Below are 22,324 nucleotides of genomic sequence, written 5' to 3' on the forward strand. Positions count from 1 at the left end.
ACACCCAGTGTCACACACAGTGTCGCCCAGGGGACAGAGATGGACACCTGGGGATGGAGAGGGGAATGAGAGCCTGTCACTGAGAGTGGCCTCTGAAGGCTGAAGGTGAACCTAGGTGTCAGTGGACTGGCTGTCCCTCTGTCCTCTTCTTTCTTTCCTCTGTTCCAGCCCCTTTCATTAACCTCAGAGCCGGGGTTCAGCGTCAGACCAGACACAGAATGCACCTCGACACCACTTCTAGCTGCCGCACCACCTAACGGCAAATGTATTATTAGTGAATTCTGATCTACGGCAAACACATGAGAGAACCGCCCTTAACCACACACACACAGTTATCCAGACCTGCAATGGGGAGAGAGAGGTAACAAAGGACAGGCAGTGCCCCCTAGTGTTTTCATCAAAGAGAAATGAGACCAAATCGAGTTACCATCTCCCTGTACATAGAAAAAGAGAGAGGGAAGGAGGGATGGGTGGAGAGCGAGAGAGGAGTGAAGAGGTTTGAGTCACAGGGGATGTGGCATCACATCTGATAGGCTTCTGTGTGTGTGTGTGTGTGTGTGTGGTGGGGGGGGTAGAGTAAGTGTTGAGGGTGGTGAGGAACGGGGGGGTATTAGAAGATTTTTGACACAGCCAAGATGTTTTTAATGTTCCAGGCAGGCAGCTTGAGAGAGAGAGAGAGAGAGAGAGAGAGAGAGAGAGAGAGAGAGAGAGAGAGAGAGAGAGAGAGAGAGAGAGAGAGAGAGAGAGAGAGAGAGAGAGAGAATGTGGGCAGGCGAGGCGAGGGAGTAGCAGGCCATGCATGAAAGCCGATGTCAGCGAGTCCAGAGGAATGGTGGAGTGTGAAGGCGTCTAATAGGAAGAGCTGAATACAGAAGGCACAGAGACACAGGCTGAATAACTAAAGCCAGCGTGGCCTGACCACTGATTCAATCTCACACGCTCGCACACACACACACGCGCACTCGCAAACACACACACACGCACACAAATTAATAACTGCCACAAGCCAGGAGGAATGGACATATACACAGGCCCCACACAATCACATACGCAAGACAAGCCAAACACACAAGCACACGCGAAAGTACACAAGTGGTGACATACACGTGCAATTAAAGACACACTTCAAATCATCTCTAGGTGCACACAGTCTTGAGCCTGCTATCACAGAGCCATAAACCCACAGGAACACAGAGGCACGTAGCGACGCTCACGCTATAAAGAGAAGAAGAAGAGAGCAAAAGGTCCGGGTCGGTCTGATTCTCTTTCTCTGTGTATCTCACCGCCCCCTCACTTCACACTCCTCTATTACACACATTGTGGCTAGGTTACGTGTGAGTGTGTGTTTTTTTTCTTCCTTCCCTGGGACGGACAGTGCCGTGCGTAGCCTCAGATTCCCACCGTGAAACAAGGCCTGCACCTCGGTGAGTTCCGCATTCAGCTCCGAGCTAGCTATGACATCAAAGGCTGTTCCAAGCCAGGAGGCAAAGACGCAGAGGATCTCTCTCTCTCTCTCTCCCTCTCTCTTTAATTTCTTTCTTCCCTCTCGGCTGCTTCTCAACCCCATCATATTTCACAGCACATAAAACCTTAAAATGGCACATAAAACAGTTCATCTCTTTTCAGTGTCCGCTTTCCGGACTTAAAAATTAAATATGTTTTACCGCAGGTACATAACTTAAACATACCCCTGCAAAAAAAAAAAAAAAACTGTCGTAAAGAATTCAAGCACGGCTCTTGATGTATTGGAAGGTGCGGATTCGCATATAATGCCACCACAACAGCAGTTTAGCACAATTTGAACACTGCCTGATGGACATCTTCCTTGATTGATATTCTGTCTTTAACAGTATAATCCCCTGTGTGCGCATGTGAAAAGTGTGCACGTTGCCTCTACCAAGAAACACACAGGGAAAAAGTCAACCTGGAATTTCAAAAGTTCATGCCCTACAATAAACGTAGAAAGCACAGAGGCATGGAGAGAGACGGAGAAAGGCAGGTGGAGAGGTGAGGAAGGGAGGGGAAGAGGGAGGTAGATGAGAGAGAGAGAGATTGGGAGAGAGGGCTGCAGAGCAACCCTGAGTCATAGACATTTGTACCGGGATCTGCCTCTCCTCCCCCCGAAACCTGATTTTCAACCACTTATTTTCTATGTTCAACTTTTGACTATTTTACTGTTCTACTATTACAGCCAGCTGTGAGTCGCGGGTAAAAATATATCGTATCGCTCACATTTAGATATCGTCGAGCAATACCTGCAAGACCGGGCCAGGCCAATTTCCTTCCATTTACTTTTTCGATGGTGTGTATTTAAACGGCAGTGTAGCTATTCCGGTTCACTGAAATTGGTAGTATTCCCAATAGAAAATGCTAGGATAAAAGGCGAGACGTTAGACAGGCTATTTGTCTGAGCTATCTGTTGTCTCTGCTCATTCTCACCCCTCCATCTTCTCTCTGCAGTCTACCCTTCCACTGTCCTAAGTACCTAAAAGACAACACAGATCGCTAACTACATACTGTTACACTCACAGCCCAGATGGAGGGAAATGAGGACGAGCCAGACGGAAAAGGGCAGAGAGTAAGAGGGGAGAGCGAGAGAGAGAGAGAGAGTGGAGGTCGGGCTCCGGCAGTGTGGTAGAGGGAGAGTTCACCTCTGAGGCGGAGCGAGGGGGAGAGAGAGACAAAGCGACGGGCTCAGCTAGGAGAGCAGAACAAAGAAAGATGTAGCATGGGAGTCTAGCCACTGCCGACGCCGCCACCACCACTGCTGCTGCACACACACACACAGCCCACGCCACGCCAGCCTGACCACCCTGAGCAGCATGTGCGTGTGTGTGTGTTGTGTGTTTGTGTGAAATGAGCAAGGTACACACTTGCCCTCCGAACACCTTGCAGGTACACATAAAGACAGCATAGAAAGACTTTGGCTCGGTCTACGCCACCAGCGTTCAACCTGAGAAGAGACGGAGGGAGAGTTGGAGGGAGAGGAGTAGAGACAGGGGAAAAAAACATGGCAAAGACAGGAGAATCCGGGTTTAAAAAAAAGAAGAAAAGAAAAGTATTTCTCTCCCCCACCACATTGTTAGAAAGTGAGGGTTGAAATAGAGGGTGAGGAAGGAGGGAAGGAGGGGGCTGGAAGGGAGGTGGAAGCTGTTCGATTTTAGCTGGAAGCTGATAATACTCTGGGACCCAGGTACTGTATATATGGTGGGGCTCAGATGGAGGAAGAGTGTTTGTGTGTGTGTGTGCGTGCGTGCCAATGAATGTGTATATATATATATGTGCATTAAAGTATATTTGCTTGAACACACCATTAGATGAGAATACAAAGGTTGAAGGAAGGAGAAGGAGGGAGAGGCAAGGCAGTTAACCCACTGTTCCTAGGGCCGTCATTGAAAATAAGAATGTGTTCTTAACTGACTTGCCTAGCTAAATAAAGGTCAAATAAAAACAAAGAGGACGGAGGTAACTAGAGTGAAAGAGAAATTGACTCTGCTAACTGACAGAGGGAGAGGAGTCAGGAGTGTGACAATTTATGAAGATATTGCCGGTAAAGTTTTCACTCTCCTCTCCTCCTCTCTTTCCCCGGCAGGTCTATGATGTTGGACGTGAACTCTGTGTAACACTGTCTCCGGGAAAAAACAAAATGATCAATGCGAGGAGGCACCGGGCTCTCATGGACAGGCCAATCAATGCTAAAAAAGAACCTTGCCCAGGGCCTTATGCAAATATAAGCACGTCCCGTAACCTCGGGAGCGAACATGCGCAGTAGATCAATGGGCCCGGGTAAAACCTTACAGCTATATCATCCACAGCCAGTAAATATGTAATGATGAATCCCTTAAGATTCAAGTGAACTCTTAAACTAGGTTGGTTTCCTTCACCGGCCTGAAAAGAAGGCAGGCAAGAAAAGAAATGGAAAAAAAGAAAATAAATCCTATCCTTACACAACCGGCTAGGATGGATAGATTTTTCTCTCCTTTTCACTTGGCGAGAATCAGAATAAAAGGGGACACACAAAAAAAAAAAAAATGTGAAAAGAGGAAAATTATGAATAGTCACTTTAACAATACTTGTTTGAGACGTAATGATTTTCAATTACATTGCCATGGTAACATCTGTGTGTGTGTGTTTGTGGGGGGGGGAGAGCGGAAGAGCGGTGTGCGTCGCCGAGGCGAACCGGTGAAACCCATAACCCTCCCGACACAAGACAGCGTGACGGGAAAGAGGAAAATAAAGAGGAGAAAAGGCACACGACTAAAAAAATGCTCATAAATCTCTTGAGGACATGTGATACCTCAAAATACATGAAACAGTAGATGGAAAAAGTCGTTCTCCTCTACTGCAGACGTGTGGGTTAGGGTTATGGGTGATTGATTAATAGAAATGATCTATATATCTACACTTTATTATTTCGGAGATAATGAATACATTAAACAATAGAAACATACTGTACAACCACAAAAACACGCACGCGCACACACACACACACACACACACACACACACACACACACACACACACACACACACACACAGTGTAAGCAGGCTTCTTCCCTGTAAACAGCTGTGTTAAGGCAGGTAGTAGGCTAGCACAAATATAAAACGCAACAATTTCAAAGGTTTTTACTGAGTTACAGTTCATATAAGGAAATCAGACAATTAAAATAAATGAATGAGTCCCTAATCTATGGATTTCATATGACTGGGAATACAAATATGCATCTGTTGGTCATAGATTCACAAAAGTATGGGGACACTCCATCAGATGAGTGGATTCAGCTATTTCAGCCACACATGTGTATAAAATTGAGCACCCAGGCATGCAATCTCCATAGACACACATTGGCAGTAGAATGGCCCTTACTGAAGAGCTCAGTGACTTTCAAAGGGGCAACGTCATAGGATGCCACCTTTCCAACAAGTCAGTTTGTCAAATTTCTCCCCTGTTTAAGCTGCCCTGGTCAACTGTACGTGCTGTTATTGTGAAGTGGAAACGTCTAGGAGCAACAACGGCTCAGCCGCAAAGTGGTAGGCCGCACAAGCTCACAGAACGGGACCGACGAGAGCTGAAGTGCATAGAGCGTAAAAATGGTCTGTCCTTGGTACTGTCCTTTGGAACTCGCTACAGAGTTCCAAACTGCCTCTGAAAACAACATCAGCACAATAACTATTCGTCGGGAGCTTGATGAAATGGGTTTCTATGGCTGAGCAGCTACTCAAAAGCTTAAGATCAACAAGCGCAATGCCAAGCATTGGCAGGAGTGGTGTAAAGCTTGCCGCCAATGGACTATGGACCAGTGGAAGCGAGTTCTCTTGAAGGTTCGACGGACAAATCTGGGTTTGGCGGATGCCAGGAGAACGCTACCTGCCCCAATTCATAATGCCAACTGTAAAGTTTGGTGGAGTAGGAATAATGGTCTGGGGCTGTTCTTCATGTTTTGGGCTAGGCCCCTTAGCTTCAGTGAAGGGAAATCTTAACACCATCTTTGTGGCAACAGTTTGGGGAAGGCCCTTTCATGTTTCAGCGCGACAATAACCCTGTGCACAAAGCGAGGTTCAAACAGAAACGGTTTGTCGAGATCGGTGTGGAAGAACTTGACTGGCCTGCACAAAGCCCTGAACCCCATCGGACACCTTTGGGATGAATTGGAACACCCACTGCGAGCCAGGCCTAACCACCCAACATCAGGGCCCAACTTCACTAATACTCTTGTGGATGAATGGAAGCAAGTTCCAACATCTAGCGGAAAGCCTTCTCAGAATTAGCGGAGGCTGTTAGAGCAAAGGGGTGACCAACTTTTTAGATTTTGGAATGAGATGTTCGACGTGTCCACATACTCCAAATCAAATCAAATTTATTTGTCACATACACATGGTTAGCAGATGTAAATGCGAGTGTAGCGAAATACACTCTGTCGTACACATCGATTCAGAGCATCCCAAACACGGTCAATGGGTGACATGTCTGGTGAGTATGCAGGCCATGGATGAACTGGGACATTTTCAGCTTCCAGGAATTGTTTACAGAACCATCTAACCTCGTATTTCATGCTGAAATATGAGGTCATGCTGAAATATGAGGTGATGGCGGCGGATGAATGGGCCCCAGGATCTCGTCACGGTATGTCGGTGCTCTCAAATTGCTATCGATAAAATGCAATTGTGTTCGTTGTCCGTAACTTATACCTGCCCACCGCCACCATGGGGCATTCGGTTTCTAACGTTGACATCAGCAAACCGCTCACCCAAACCACGCCATACACGTGGTCTGAGGTTGTGAGGCCGGTTGGACGTACTGCATTGTGTTGTGTGACAAAACTGCACATTTATAGTGGCCTTTTATGGTCCCAAGCACAAGGTGAACCTGTGTAACAAGCATGCTGTTTAATCAGCTTCTTGATATGCCACACCTGTCAGGTGGATGGATTATCTTGGCAAAGGAGAAATGCTCACTAACAGGGATGTAAAATGTATGCACACAATTTGAGAGAAATAAGCTTTTTACGCATATGGAACGTTTCTGGGATCAGCAGCAAAAGAGATATCAGCAAGTACGCACGCACATCTTAAAAATCTGCATTAGTTTGCTTGTGAAGCATCGCCCCAGAAACAAAAAGACAACCAACTTAACAATCGCATGTAAATCGAGCTGCGCTTAGGCGGCAGCACAGAGAGAAACACTTCAAAAACTTGTCCGAAATGTAATCTAATAACCAAAAAATGATTGCGAGAATAAACAAAACGCCAAAAAGTGAAAATAATGGCAGACTATTGAGGGGAAATGTTCACACAGGCTATTGTGCGCATCTCTTTCAGACGGATAAGCAGCCGTCATTTCAGAGACCGTCGTCTTGCCACAACGCAGGGGTAGTAGTGCTTTGAAATGGATGGCCAATGAAGGCCATTCGTACATAATCACGCTGGGTGTCTGATATTAGGTTTCAGTGGGGGTACAATGTGTTGTGTGGAAGAAAGGCCTTGGTCTATCAATCTAGCAAGCCTCACCAGGTATTGAGGTTTCTTTCAGAAACAAACAAATCAATTCAAATCAAAATCAGGTTTTGTAGCCAGGACATTTTAACAGTCCAATTTAGCCTAAGAGGGGAGGCTCTCGGAGACTATTCATCAAGAGATAGAATTTAGATGTCTGTATTTCAGCTCCATACAGCATAGACACAAAGCGTGTATAAGGAATTTTAGAATAATAATATAGTTGACATACACACACGTGCACAAACACACGCAGATGAGCACACACACACACACACACACACACACACACACACACACACACACACACACACACACACACACACACACACACACACACACACACACACACACACACACAGGGCTTGCATGTCTTCAGCTGAGGTGTTGCTGGCAGGCACTTTTATCATGGTGGTCCTTTTGTTTCACATCAAACAAAACGGGGCGCTTTGCATACAGCTCCACTAATTTCGGCTGGTGCCCCCCTCCATTTATCATTGCCTCTCACTCTCTCCTCCCTATCGTGGCACTGATAGCACACCTCAACGCCCACACCTGACTCAACACCGCCGCTCTTCTCTGGACGATACAGACCGGCTTCTCTCCAGGCTAGCGCTCCGACCAACCGACCGACCGAGACAGAGATAGAGGGGGGGGGGCATTGAGAGAGAGAAATAGAGAGAGAGAGAATCCCACTGCACCCCACTAGCTATGTAAAACCTTGACAGAAAAAAAAAATCCTACTACACTAAACTAGTCAGACTTTCAGAGGAGAGGGTGTGAATACACTACCGGACAGGGATGTGGGGGGTTTTATGTCTTGGCATTGGGATGGTTTTCTTAACGAGTTGACTTGACCGTGGTGAATACAGGACACTGAGAAACAACAGACTCTAGCTCTTGGTAATCGGGGCGAGAGATAGAAATAAGTTGGAGAAAAAGTATGATTTGATAAAGGTTAAAGGTTGTGTTTTGAGGAAAGCAGTAGGGTTTGACAGTGATAGGAGGCTGGGAGAGAGGGAGAGAGGGAGAGAGCGAGAGAGAGAGAGCGAGAGAGTGATTTTTACATTTACATTTTTGCCATTTAGCAGACAGTCTTATCCAGAGTGACTTACAGTAGTGAGTGCATACTATCTTCATACTGTGTAGGCTATAGGAACATATTAGTGACTTCTCCGAGCTGGCCGGTTGGCATGTGGTTGCCACTACACCATGTGTTCAGACTGAGGCCCGGGAGGGCAGAGAAGAGCTGAGCAGAACTGGCCTCAGGGTCACTATGGGCCAGCAGTACAGCGGCTGGAGAGAGGCAGGAGGAAGAGAAAGAGGAGGAGGACAGGCTGAGGCAGAAGCTACTGAAGTCCCAAAGAACTTGACACCAGAGCAGAAAGAACGAGAGTTCTCTGAAAAGCTCCAGGGATAGACCCAAATCCTGACCTGATACGCACATTAACATCAATGCAAGAGAACGTTTCCTTGGTGTTTGTCAAGTCCGGCATCCGGCCAAAGTCACGCTTGTCTCTCCACCAAAACGGTGATGGGACATGGTCTGGAAATAGCTCTCCCACCATCATCATCGAACTCCTAGCACCTCATCCACCCACTGAGAGTCCGTATGGAACGTATGTCCTCCAACTTTTTCTCCACAACCCATCCTCCTCAGCCCTTATCAAACAACACGACACTTGCTCACATCTGAGACTACCTACGTACGATGCAGAGCGGGAAGAGATACCGTAAAAGAAAAATATCCGTATTCCCTGCAGAGAAAAATACACACAGAACCTATATACTGTAAATACAGCACACCACAAACACGTGTGTGTGTGTGTGTGTGTGTGTGGATGTGTGTGTGTGTGTGTGTGTGTGTGTGTGTGTGTGTGTGAATAGACCTATACATTCTGTATGTTCTGTTGTGAGGTGGAGATGGTGGGACAGTTGGTTGGCAACCCACACATTTGCGTATTGGGAGACAGATGCATTCTTACATAAGCCCTTATATAACACGGCTCCATCTTGTCCAATAACCATGCTCCTTTTCACTGCTTGAGCGGGAAGGTTACAGCGGGTTAGACACCACCCTGCGCGCCGCGCCTCCCCCTCCGCACCCCTGGCAACGGAGGAAGATGAAAAGGGGAGCGCAGGCAGACAGGCAACTAGGAAGGGTAGGGAGGCAGGAAGGCAGGCAGGCAGGGAGACAAGCAGGCAGGCAGGGAGACAAGCAGGTAGGCAGGGAGACAGGCAGACAAATAGGCTGAAAGACAGACACAGACAGGCACGCTGACAGAGCACACTATGGCTGTTATTGGTGTGTGTGTGTGTGTGTGTGTGTGTGTGTGTGTGTGTGTGTGTGTGTGTGTGTGTGTGTGTGTGTGTGTGTGTGTGTGTGTGTGTGTATGTATGTATGTATGTATGTATGTATGTATGTATGTATGTATGTATGTATGCATGTACAAAGGATAGCTGGTCCCCGACATCCTATCGGTGCCATTTGAATAGGCTTGGCCGGTACTGGTAGGAAATGGAAGTCAGGGGTATACATCATCTAGGCGCTCTACACTGAGACCTACAGGTAACTGCCAAAATAATGGAAACACTTGAGTAAATGAGGGATAAAAAGTATATTGAAAGCACAGGTGTTGTTCCTGAGTTAATTAAGCAACTAAAATCTCATCAGGCTTAGGGTCAGATGTAGAATTCTGAGCAGACCTCGATTTTGGCTACCATGGCTATGCCCCCATAGGATGAAAATGCCCCCATCCACAGGGCACGAGTGGTCCCAGTGGTTTGAGATGCACGAAACGATGCAAACCATATACCATGGTCATCTCAGTCACCAGATCTCAACCCAATTTAACACTTCTGGGAGATTGTGGAACGGCACCTGAGACAGCATTTTACAACACCAACAAAATACCAAATGATGGAAATTCTCATGGAAGAATGCTGTCGCTTCCCTTCTACAGAGTCCCAGACACAAGTAGAATCTATACCAAGGTGCATTGATGCTTTACTGGCTCGTGGTGCCCCAACGCCCTATTAAGACACTCTATGTTGGTGTTTCCTTTATTTTGGTGTTAAACTGTAAATGACCGGTCAGTCAAACACGTGATCTAGTTGCTTTGATTATCAGAACGCTTTCACAGAGAGGACGAGAAAAATCTTTGGCTTCAATGAACAAGTGTTGGGCCACGTCCAACCACGTTGACTATTTAAATTGGCTAACTCTTTATCAAGTGCAAGTTAATCAACAATTGGAATTGCCTGATGTGGATTTGGAGACGGAGAAAACAGTTTAACTTAAACTTTTTCTACTGTTCGCAAGTATAGCCCGTTTGTTTACGAACATTGGAGTAAATTTTTTAATTTATTTTATTTTGGCTTCTGACGGGGTACAACAGTTGAACTAAGCTCATGAGGCATCTATCTATAAGTCATATTCTTCAAGAATCAATGAGTGTCATCAATTTAAAATCCAAAAATGTACTTATCAATATTTACCACAGATTGAAGCTTTAAAGCCAAGTACAAGTCCTACAGACAGAGAGAGAGAGAGAGAGAGAGAGAGAGAGAGAGAGATGGAGAGAGAAAAAAAGAGCGAGGAAGAGTTGTAAGAAAGAAGGACCGGGAGAAGGAAAGAAAACGGATAGAGAGATGGGGTTGGGTTTGATAGAGCCAAAGAGATGCAGAGAGGATAGAGAGAGAGAAAGAGAGGAGGGACAGAGGGAGGGAGAATGCTAGGCTACTATTCACTCCAACATAGGGATTAACATGGGTAACCAGGATCTTGGGTCTGTCCCAGGAGCACTCTTCACAAGACCCGGGAAATTACATTCCCCCAATGTCGCCACTAATGCAAATCCACAAAATACACAACATGAGCAGTATCAGATTAGCAAAAAACAAAAAAGCACATTATCCAAACAGGTTGTCATATGGAGGCCCTTAATCTCGGCTATTTACTTAACACAAAGCCGGCATGAATTCAAAGCACATGCATAATTGACACTGTCGGACTGCATGCGCGACCCGAATTAAACAAAAATACAACTGTTTGGCCATAATGACCATTGTTATGTTTAGAGGAAAAAGGGGGAGGCTTGCAAGCCGAAGAACACCATCCCAACCGTGAAGCACAGGGGTGGCAGCATCATGTAGTGGGGGTGCTTTGCTGCAGGAGGGACTGGTGCACTTCACATGGGGATATATTGAAGCAACATCTCAAGACATGAGTCAGGAAGTTAAAGCTTGGTCGCAAATGGGTCAAATGACCCCAAGCATACTTCCAAAGTTGTGGCAAAATGGCTTAAGGACAACAAAGCCCTGACCTCAATCCTATAGAACATTTGTGGGCAGAACTGAAAAAGCGTGTGTGAGCAAGGAGGCCTACAAACCTGACTCAGTTCCACCAGCTCTGTCGGGAGGAATGGGATAAAATTCACCCAACTTATTGTGGGAAGCTTGCGAAATGTTTGACCCAAGTTAAACAATTTAAAGGCAATGCTAACAAATACTAATTGAGTGTAGGTAAACTTCTGACCAACTGGGAATGTGATGAAAGAAATAAAATATTAAATAAATCATTCTCTCCACTATTATTCTGACATTTCACATCCTTAAAATAAAGTGGTGATCCTAACTGACCTAAGACAGGGAATTTTTACTAGGATTAAATGTCAGATGCTCTTACTGCTGCTCTTTAAATACTTGTTACTTTTTTCTCTTATTCTTATCAATATTCTTTTTAACTGCACTGTCGGTTTGGGGCTGTTAAGCAAGCATTTCACTGTTGTACTCGGCGCATGTGACTAATACAATTTGATAACAGTGCAGAGAGGCATGAGGGAAAATGCCATCTTCTCCTGTCCTAGAGTCTATGCTATTGTCCTATCCAATCCCAATCCCACTGAAACCCCAAATCCCGACTCGCATGAAAAATAAAAAATAAAACTTTAGATGAAAAGTAGATGATCTAATTCATACGTTGCAATATGGCCAAAACATTTCCCCCGCTTCTCCGTGCTGTCTCGTATTGCTGCCCATATGTGCGCTTGCTTCTCCGTGCTGTCTCGTATTGCTGCCCATATGTGCGCTTGCTTCTCCGTGCTGTCTCGTATTGCTGCCCATATGTGTGCTTGCTTCTCCGTGCTCTCTCGTATTGCTGCCCATATGTGCGCTTGCTTCTCCGTGCTGTCTCGTATTGCTGCCCATATGTGCGCTTGCTTCTCCGTGCTGTCTCGTATTGCTGCCCATATGTGCGCTTGCTTCTCCGTGCTGTCTCGTATTGCAGCCCATATGTGCGCTTGCTTCTCCGTGCTGTCTCGTATTGCTGCCCATATGTGCGCTTGCTTCTCCGTGCTGTCTCGTATTGCTGCCCATATGTGCGCTTGCTTCTCCGTGCTGTCTCGTATTGCTGCCCATATGTGCGCTTGCTTCTCCGTGCTGTCTCGTATTGCTGCCCATATGTGTGCTTGCTTCTCCGTGCTGTCTCATATTGCTGCCCATATGTGCGCTTGCTTCTCCGTGCTGTCTCGTATTGCTGCCCATATGTGCGCTTGCTTCTCCGTGCTGTCTCATATTGCTGCCCATATGTGCGCTTGCTTCTCCGTGCTGTCTCATATTGCTGCCCATATGTGCGCTTGCTTCTCCGTGCTGTCTCGTATTGCAGCCCATATGTGCGCTTGCTTCTCCGTGCTGTCTCGTATTGCTGCCCATATGTGCGCTTGCTTCTCCGTGCTGTCTCGTATTGCTGCCCATATGTGCGCTTGCTTCTCCGTGCTGTCTCATATTGCTGCCCATATGTGTGCTTGCTTCTCCGTGCTGTCTCGTATTGCTGCCCATATGTGTGCTTGCTTCTCCGTGCTGTCTCGTATTGCTGCCCATATGTGCGCTTGCTTCTCCGTGCTGTCTCGTATTGCTGCCCATATGTGCGCTTGCTTCTCCGTGCTGTCTCATATTGCTGCCCATATGTGTGCTTGCTTCTCCGTGCTGTCTCGTATTGCTGCCCATATGTGTGCTTGCTTCTCCGTGCTGTCTCGTATTGCTGCCCATATGTGCGCTTGCTTCTCCGTGCTGTCTCGTATTGCTGCCCATATGTGTGCTTGCTTCTCCGTGCTGTCTCATATTGCTGCCCATATGTGTGCTTGCTTCTCCGTGCTGTCTCGTATTGCTGCCCATATGTGCGCTTGCTTCTCCGTGCTGTCTCGTATTGCTGCCCATATGTGTGCTTGCTTCTCCGTGCTGTCTCGTATTGCTGCCCATATGTGCGCTTGCTTCTCCGTGCTGTCTCGTATTGCTGCCCATATGTGCGCTTGCTTCTCCGTGCTGTCTCGTATTGCTGCCCATATGTGCGCTTGCTTCTCCGTGCTGTCTCGTATTGCTGCCCATATGTGCGCTTGCTTCTCCGTGCTGTCTCGTATTGCTGCCCATATGTGCGCTTGCTTCTCCGTGCTGTCTCGTATTGCTGCCCATATGTGCGCTTGCTTCTCCGTGCTGTCTCGTATTGCTGCCCATATGTGCGCTTGCTTCTCCGTGCTGTCTCGTATTGCTGCCCATATGTGCGCTTGCTTCTCCGTGCTGTCTCGTATTGCTGCCCATATGTGTGCTTGCTTCTCCGTGCTGTCTCGTATTGCTGCCCATATGTGCGCTTGCTTCTCCGTGCTGTCTCGTATTGCTGCCCATATGTGCGCTTGCTTCTCCGTGCTGTCTCGTATTGCTGCCCATATGTGCGCTTGCTTCTCCGTGCTGTCTCGTATTGCTGCCCATATGTGCGCTTGCTTCTCCGTGCTGTCTCGTATTGCTGCCCATATGTGCGCTTGCTTCTCCGTGCTGTCTCGTATTGCTGCCCATATGTGCGCTTGCTTCTCCGTGCTCTCTCGTATTGCTGCCCATATGTGCGCTTGCTTCTCCGTGCTGTCTCGTATTGCTGCCCATATGTGCGCTTGCTTCTCCGTGCTGTCTTGTATTGCTGCCCATATGTGCGCTTGCTTCTCCGTGCTCTCTCGTATTGCTGCCCATATGTGCGCTTCGGTAGATAATGTGTGCTCAACAAAAAAGGTATGAGAGTAGAAATTTCCATTTTTAAAACATTGAAAGTTGGTACCTGTGGAGATACCTTGATATTTAAACTATTTGCACTCTTCATCACCCCGTTATTCATGAACCGATCTGCTATCTGTATTATCATCAACTAAATTTAGCTGAATAGGAGACATTCGGTCATTTGTTGACGGAGGTTAACTAGCAAGATTAACAACAAAGGTAATTTGGTCTTTTTTCATTTGACTGCCGTCATATACAACGTTTGTATACATGTCCTGAGCACGCTCTGTGTCGAGACTGCTGAAATGCACTGCAATAATTGAGGAACATGATAAAAATATGACATCTTTACATAGTGCCGCAGCCAAGCCGACAAGGTGGGGCTGTGATAATCTTATTTGGGAACCCTGGCTATAATGACAATATCTTTGGTTTTAAATGCTTTAACTGGCCACATATTTCTGGATTTTCTCGGGACTCTCAGGATAAATATGAATTATTCCCGGTATTAAAACTTGGTAGATTTCGACATAAAGCCATCCTCCTCCCTGCAGCAATCTTCTCCCATTCAAAGGCATTTAGCTACTCTTTGATGTGACTATAATTAGTCTATACACACTATGAAGTGTTTTAAAATAAATCAAATTGCAATGAAACAGTTGAGCGCTCCTAACTGAGGGGATACATGGTAGCGAGCAGGGGAGGGCAGAGCAGGAGAAATTAATCGCAGATCGTTTGATGTGCTTGATCAGAAACGTGTTTATTAACTGCAAAAGGGAGCTATAATTAACCCGGAGACAGCTTGTTTTCTCTGGGTCTGCTTGTGTGTCAAATGGTTCATCCCGCAAGGCTCACATCCCACCATGCCCCCGGCCACTTTCTCCTCAATTAGGTGGTTGAATGTGTCTGTGGGATGTGAGTGCTTGTGTGTATATATCCCTATTTCCGTGTGTGGGGTGTGCATGTCTCCGCACATTAAAGTGTTTACGTGAATGTTTGAATTACAGGTGTGGGTTAGTTCATTTACAGGATATTGTGGAGAAAGGAGAAAGGTCCAGCACCCCAGACTTCTGAACAATGTCCCAACAGTGGCAATGAAGGAACCTGATCGTTGCTCCCTATGAAGCTAGATCCCAGTAGGGTAGAGCAGGGGATATGGCTGTACTCCCCAGCCCATACATTAACATTTTACCAGACGTTCTTATCCATGGCGACGTACAGGAGCAATTAAGGGATAAGTGCCTTGCTCAAGGCCACATCAACAGATTTCTCAAGTAGTCAGCTCTAGGATTCAAAACAGCAATCTTTTATGTACTGGCCCAACGCTCTTAACCGCTACCTGCTTACCTATGACAGTGCAGTGGAGTGGGTCTGTGAGAGAGAGAGAGAGCACACCATCCTTGGCACACACAGAGGCGGGGGAGGATGGCTGTCACGGACAAAACACCACATTAATATTTAGCAAGCAAATTAATATTACAAAATAAAAAAAGAGTAGGTTTAAAGGAGAAACAATATATATTCCTGGAATTACCAGTGGGACAAGTACCCACACCGCCCACCCCCCACACTACACTTGTCCTCACCTACCCTCCGCTCCCCTCCCCAAAAGCAGAGGAAAGAGATGCTTTAAATAACGTGGGTTCATGGAGAGTCTACCAGTAAATCCAACAGATCAAAGAGCTATGATCACCACCAGGCTCCTGCACCAGCTGTCAGAGAGAGAGAGAGAGCTGTGTGAGCCTAGTGCACATACCACCTAGCCAAGCTATCTGAGCACTGGAGAGAGAGCCCTGTGAGCCTAGCACCTAGCCTAGCTATCTGAGCACTGCAGAAATAGACAGAAGGAGAGAGAGCCCTGTGAGCCTAGCACCTAGCCTAGCCTAGCTATCTGAGCACTGCAGAGAGAGACAGAAGGAGAGAGCCCTGTGAGCCGACCACCTAGCCTAGCTATCTGAGAACTGCAGAGAGAGACAGAAGGAGAGAGAGCCCTGTGAGCCTAGCACCTAGCCTAGCCTAGCTATCTGAGCTCTACAGAGAGGGACAAAAGGAAAGAGAGCCCTGTGAGCCTAGCACCTAGCCTAGCTATCTGAGCACTGCAGAGAGAGACAGAAGGAGAGAGAGCCCTGTGAGCCGACCAGCTAGCCTAGCTATCTGAGCACTGCAGAGAGAGACAGAAGGAGAGACAGCCCTATGAGCCTTGTACCTAACATAGCCTAGCTATCAGAGAAATGCAGGGAGAGACAGAAGGAGAGAGAGCCCTGTGACCCTAGCAGCTAGCCTAGCTATCTGAGCACTGCAGAGAGAGACAGGAGGAGAGAGCCCTGTGAGCCTAGCACCTAGCCTAGCCTAGCTATCTGAGCACTACAGAGAGGGACAGAAGGAAAGAGAGCCCTGTGAGTCTAGCACCTAGCCTAGCCTAGCTATCTGAGCACTGCAGAGAGAGACAGAAGGAGAGAGAGCCCTGTGAGCCTAGCACCTAGCCTAGCTATCTGAGCACTGCAGAGAGAGACAGAAGGAGAGAGAGCCCTGTGAGCCGACCACCTAGCCTAGCTATCTGAGCACTGCAGAGAGACAGAAGGAGAGAGAGCCCTATGAGCCTTGTACCTAGCCTATCCTAGCTATCAGAGAAATGCAGGGAGAGACAGAAGGAGAGAGAGCCCTGTGACCCTAGCCTAGCTATCTGAGCACTGCAGAGAGAGACAGAAGGAGAGAGCCCTGTGAGCCTAGCACCTAGCCTAGCTATCTGAGCACTACAGAGAGGGACAGAAGGAAAGAGAGCCCTGTGAGTCAAGCACCTAGCCTAGCCTAGCTATCTGAGCACTGCAGAGAGACAGAAAGAGGGAGAGCCCGGTGAGCCGACCACCTAGCCTAGCTATCTGAGCACTGCAGAGAGAGACAGAAGGAGAGAGAGCCCTATGAGCCTTGTACCTAGCTTAGCCATCAGAGAAATGCAGGGAGAGACAGAAGGAGAGAGAGCCCTGTGACCCTAGCACCTAGCCTAGCTATCTGAGCACTGCAGAGAGAGACAGAAGGAGAGAGAGCCCTGTGAGCCGACCACCTAGCCTAGCTATCTGAGCACTACAGAGAGGGACAGAAGGAAAGAGAGCCCTGTGAGCCAACCACCTAGCCTAGCTCTCAGAGAAATGCAGGGAGAGACAGAAGGAGAGAGAGCCCTGTGACCCTAGCACCTAGCCTAGCTATCTGAGCACTGCAGAGAGAGACAGAAGGAGAGAGAGCCCTGTGAGCCGACCACCTAGCCTAGCTATCTGAGCACTGCAGAGATAGACAGAAGGAGAGAGAGCCCTGTGAGCCGACCACCTAGCCTAGCTATCTGAGCACTGCATAGAGACAGAAGGAGAGAGAGCCCTATGAGCCTTGTACCTAGCCTAGCCTAGCTATCAGAGAAATGCAGGGAGAGACAGAAGGAGAGAGAGCCCTGTGACCCTAGCACCTAGCCTAGCTATCTGAGCACTGCAGAGAGAGACAGAAGGAGAGAGCCCTGTGAGCCTAGCACCTAGCCTAGCTATCTGAGCACTACAGAGAGGGACAGAAGGAAAGAGAGCCCTGTGAGTCTAGCACCTAGCCTAGCCTAGCTATCTGAGCACTGCAGAGAGAGACAGAAGGAGGGAGAGCCCGGTGAGCCGACCACCTAGCCTAGCTATCTGAGCACTGCAGAGAGAGACAGAAGGAGAGAGAGCCCTCGACCCCGCCCTGTGCAACTGGGTACGGGACTTCCTGACGGGCCACCCCCAGGTGGTGAGGGTAGGCAACAACATCTCCACCCCGTTGATCCTCAACACTGGGGCTCCACAAGGGTGCGTTCTAGGCCCTCTCCTGTACTCCCTGTTCACCCACGACTGCGTGGCCACGCAAGCCTCCAACTCAATCATCAAGTTAGCGGACAACACAACAGTGGTAGGCTTAAGTTCCTCGGCATACACATCACAGACAAACTGAATTGGTCCACCCACACAGACAGCATCGTGAAGAAGGTGCAGCAGCGCCTCTTCAACCTCAGGAGGCTGAAGAAATTCGGCTTGTCACCAAAAGCACTCACAAACTTCTACAGATGCACAATCGAGAGCATCCTGGCGGGCTGTATCACCGCCTGGTACGGCAGCTGCTCCGCCCACAACCTTAAGGCTCTCCAGAGGGTAGTGAGGTCTGCACAACGCATCACTAGGGGGCAAACTACCTGCCCTCCAGGACACCTACACCACCCAATGTTACAGGAAGGCCATAAAGATCATCAAGGACAACAACCACCCGAGCCACTGCATGTTCACCCCGCTATCATCCAGAAGGCGAGGTCAGTACAGGTGCATCAAAGCTGGGACCGAGAGACTGAAAAGCTTCTATCTCAAGGCCATCAGACTGTTAAACAGCCACCACTAACATTGAGTGGCTGCTGCCAACACACTGACTCAACTCCAGCCACTTTAATAATGGGAATTGATGGGAAATTATGTAAAATATATCACTAGCCACTTTAAACAATGCTACCTAATATAATGTTTACGTACCCTACATTATTCATCTCATATGTATACGTATAAACTGTACTCTATATCATCTACTGCATCTTTATGTAATACATGTATCACTAGCCACTTTAACTATGCCACTTTGTTTACATACTCATCTCATATGTATATACTGTACTTGATACCATCTACTGTATCTTGCCTATGCCGCTCTGTACCATCACTTATTCATACAGTGCCTTGCGAAAGTATTCGCCCCCCTTGAACTTTGCGACCTTTTGCCACATTTCAGGCTTCAAACATAAAGATATAAAACTGTATTTTTTTTGTGAAGAATCAACAACAAGTGGGACACAATCATGAAGTGGAATGACATTTATTGGATATTTCAAACTTTTTTAACAAATCAAAAACTGAAAAATTGGGCGTGCAAAATTATTCAGCCCCCTTAAGTTAATACTTTGTAGCGCCACCTTTTGCTGCGATTACAGCTATAAGTCGCTTGGGTTATGTCTCTATCAGTTTTGCACATCGAGAGACTGAAATATTTTCCCATTCCTCCTTGCAAAACAGCCCGAGCTCAGTGAGGTTGGATGGAGAGCATTTGTGAACAGCAGTTTTCAGTTCTTTCCACAGATTCTCGATTGGATTCAGGTCTGGACTTTGACTTGGCCATTCTAACACCTGGATATGTTTATTTTTGAACCATTCCATTGTAGATTTTGCTTTATGTTTTGGATCATTGTCTTGTTGGAAGACAAATCTCCGTCCCAGTCTCAGGTCTTTTGCAGACTCCATCAGGTTTTCTTCCAGAATGGTCCTGTATTTGGCTCCATCCATCTTCCCATCAATTTTAACCATCTTCCCTGTCCCTGCTGAAGAAAAGCAGGCCCAAACCATGATGCTGCCACCACCATGTTTGACAGTGGGGATGGTGTGTTCGGGGTGATGGGCTGTGTTGCTTTTATGCCAAACATAACGTTTTGCATTGTTGCCAAAAAGTTCAAATTTTGGTTTCATCTGACCAGAGCACCTTCTTCCACATGTTTGGTGTGTCTCCCAGGTGGCTTGTGGCAAACCTTAAACGACACTTTTTATGGATATCTTTAAGAAATGGCTTTCTTCTTGCCACTCTTCCATAAAGGCCAGATTTGTGCAATATACGACTGATTGTTGTCCTATGGACAGAGTCTCCCACCTCAGCTGTAGATCTCTGCAGTTCATCCAGAGTGATCATGGGCCTCTTGGCTACATCTCTGATCTCTGTCTTCTCCTTGTATGAGCTGAAAGTTTAGAGGGATGGCCAGGTCTTGGTAGATTTGCAATGGTCTGATACTCCTTCCATTTCAATATTATCGCTTGCACAGTGCTCCTTGGGATGTGTAAAGCTTGGGAAATCTTTTTGTATCCAAATCCGGCTTTAAACTTCTTCACAACAGTATCTCGGACCTGCCTGGTGTGTTCCTTGTTCTTCATGATGCTCTCTGCGCTTTTAATGGACCTCTGAGACTATCAAAGTGCAGGTGCATTTCTACGGAGACTTGATTACACACAGGTGGATTGTATTTTTCATCATTAGTCATTTAGGTCAACATTGGATCATTCAGAGATCCTCACTGAACTTCTGGAGAGAGTTTGCTGCACAGAAAGTAAAGGGGCTGAATAATTTTGCACGCCCAATTTTTCAGTTTTTGATTTGATAAAAAAGTTTGAAATATCCAATAAATGTCGTTCCACTTCATGATTGTGTCCCACTTGTTGATTCTTCACAAAAAAATACAGTTTTATATCTTTATGTTTGAAGCCTGAAATGTGGCAAAATATCTTTATGTACATATTAGCCTAGCCTAGCTATCTGAGCACTGCAGAGAAAGACAGAAGGAGAGAGAGCCCTGTGAGCCGAGCACCTAGCCTAGCTATCTGAGAACTGCAGAGAGAGACAGAAGGGGAGAGAGCCCTGTGAGTCTAGCACCTAGCCTAGCTATCTGAGCACTGCAGAGAAAGACAGAAGGAGAGAGAGCCCTGTGAGTCTAGCACCTAGCCTAGCTATCTGAGCACTGCAGAGAAAGACAGAAGGAGAGAGAGCCCTGTGAGCCGAGCACCTAGCCTAGCTATCTGAGCACTGCAGAGAAAGACAGAAGGAGAGAGAGCCCTGTGAGTCTAGCACCTAGCCTAGCTATCTGAGAACTGCAGAGAGAGACAGAAGGAGAGAGAGCCCTGTGAGCCTAGCACCTAGCCTAGCCTAGCTATCTGAGCACTGCAGAGAAAGACAGAAGGAGAGAGAGCCCTGTGAGTCTAGCACATAGCCTAGCTATCTGAGAACTGCAGAGAGAGACAGAAGGAGAGAGAGCCCTGTGAGCCTAGCACCTAGCCTAGATATCAGAGCATTGCAGAGAGGGACAGAAGGAGAGAGAGCCCTGTGAGTCTAGCACCTAGCCTAGCCTAGCTATCTGAGCACTGCAGAGAGAGACAGGAGAGAGAGCCATGTGAGCCTAGCACATAGCCTAGCTATCTGAGCACTACAGAGAGAGATTAATTTTGAAAATTACTCTCTCCAGAAATAAGTCTCTCACTGTTGCCACCTGCTACCGCCCCCCCCCCAGCTCCCAGCTGGACACCATTTGTGAATTGATCAACCCCCATCTAGCTTCAGAGTTTGTTCTGTTAGGTGACCTAAACTGGGATATGCTTAACACCCCGACAGTCCTACAATCTAAGCTAGATGCCCTCAATCTCACATAAATCATCAAGGAACCCACCAGGTACAACCCTAACTCTGTAAACAAGGGCACCCTCATAGACGTCATCCTGACCAACTGGCCCTCCAAATACACCTCCGCTGTCTTCAACCAGGATCTCAGCGATCACTGCCTCATTGCCTGTATCCGCTACGGAGCCGCAGTCAAACGACCACCCCTCATCACTGTCAAACGCTCCCTAAAACACTTCTGCGAGCAGGCCTTTCTAATCGACCTGGCCCGGGTATCCTGGAAGGACATTGACCTCATCCCGTCAGTTGAGGATGCCTGGTCATTCTTTAAAAGTAACTGCCTCACCATTTTAGATAAGCATGCTCCGTTCAAAAAATGCAGAACTAAGAACAGATACAGCCCTTGGTTCACTCCAGACCTGACTGCCCTCGACCAGCACAAAAACATCCTGTGGCGGACTGCAATAGCATCGAATATTCCCCGCGATATGCAACTTTTCAGGGAAGTCAGGAACCAATACACGCAGTCAGTCAGGAAAGCTAAGGCCAGCTTCTTCAGGCAGAAGTTTGCATTCTGTAGCTCCAACTCCAAAAAGTTCTGGGACACTGAAGTCCATGGAGAACAAGAGCACCTCCTCCCAGCTGCCCACCGCACTGAGGCTAGGTAACACGGTCACCACCGATAAATCCATGATTATCGAAAACTTCAACAAGCAGCCCTGTGAGTCTAGCACCTAGCCCAGCCTAGCTATCAGAGCACTGCAGAGAGAGACAGAAGGAGAGAGAGCCCTGTGAGCCTAGCACCTAACCAAGCTATCTGAGCACTGCAGAGAGAGACAGAAGGAGAGAAAGACCTGTGAGCCTAGCACCTAACCTAGCCTAGCTATCAGAGCACTGCAGAGAGAGACAGAAGGAGAGAGAGCCCTGTGAGCCTAGCACCTAACCAAGCTATCTGAGCACTGCAGAGAGACAGAAGGAGAGAAAGACCTGTGAGCCTAGCACCTAGCCTAGCTGTCTGAGCACTGCAGAGAGAGACAGAAGGAGAGAAAGACCTGTGAGCCTAGCACCTAGCCTAGCCTAGCTATCTGAGCACTGCA

The 22,324-nt window shown here is 47.4% G+C and overlaps 1 protein-coding gene across 5 annotated transcripts in view; it reads right to left on the bottom strand.

Moving 5' to 3' along the window:
* LOC118357810 (cotranscriptional regulator FAM172A homolog) overlaps nucleotides 1-22,324 on the bottom strand; it is a 230,206-nt gene that overhangs the window by 96,192 nt on the left and 111,690 nt on the right. The gene's annotated exons all lie outside the window — the stretch shown is intronic.

The sequence above is a fragment of the Oncorhynchus keta genome, chromosome 25, assembly GCF_023373465.1.
Source record: "Oncorhynchus keta strain PuntledgeMale-10-30-2019 chromosome 25, Oket_V2, whole genome shotgun sequence".
NCBI lineage: Eukaryota > Metazoa > Chordata > Actinopteri > Salmoniformes > Salmonidae > Oncorhynchus > Oncorhynchus keta.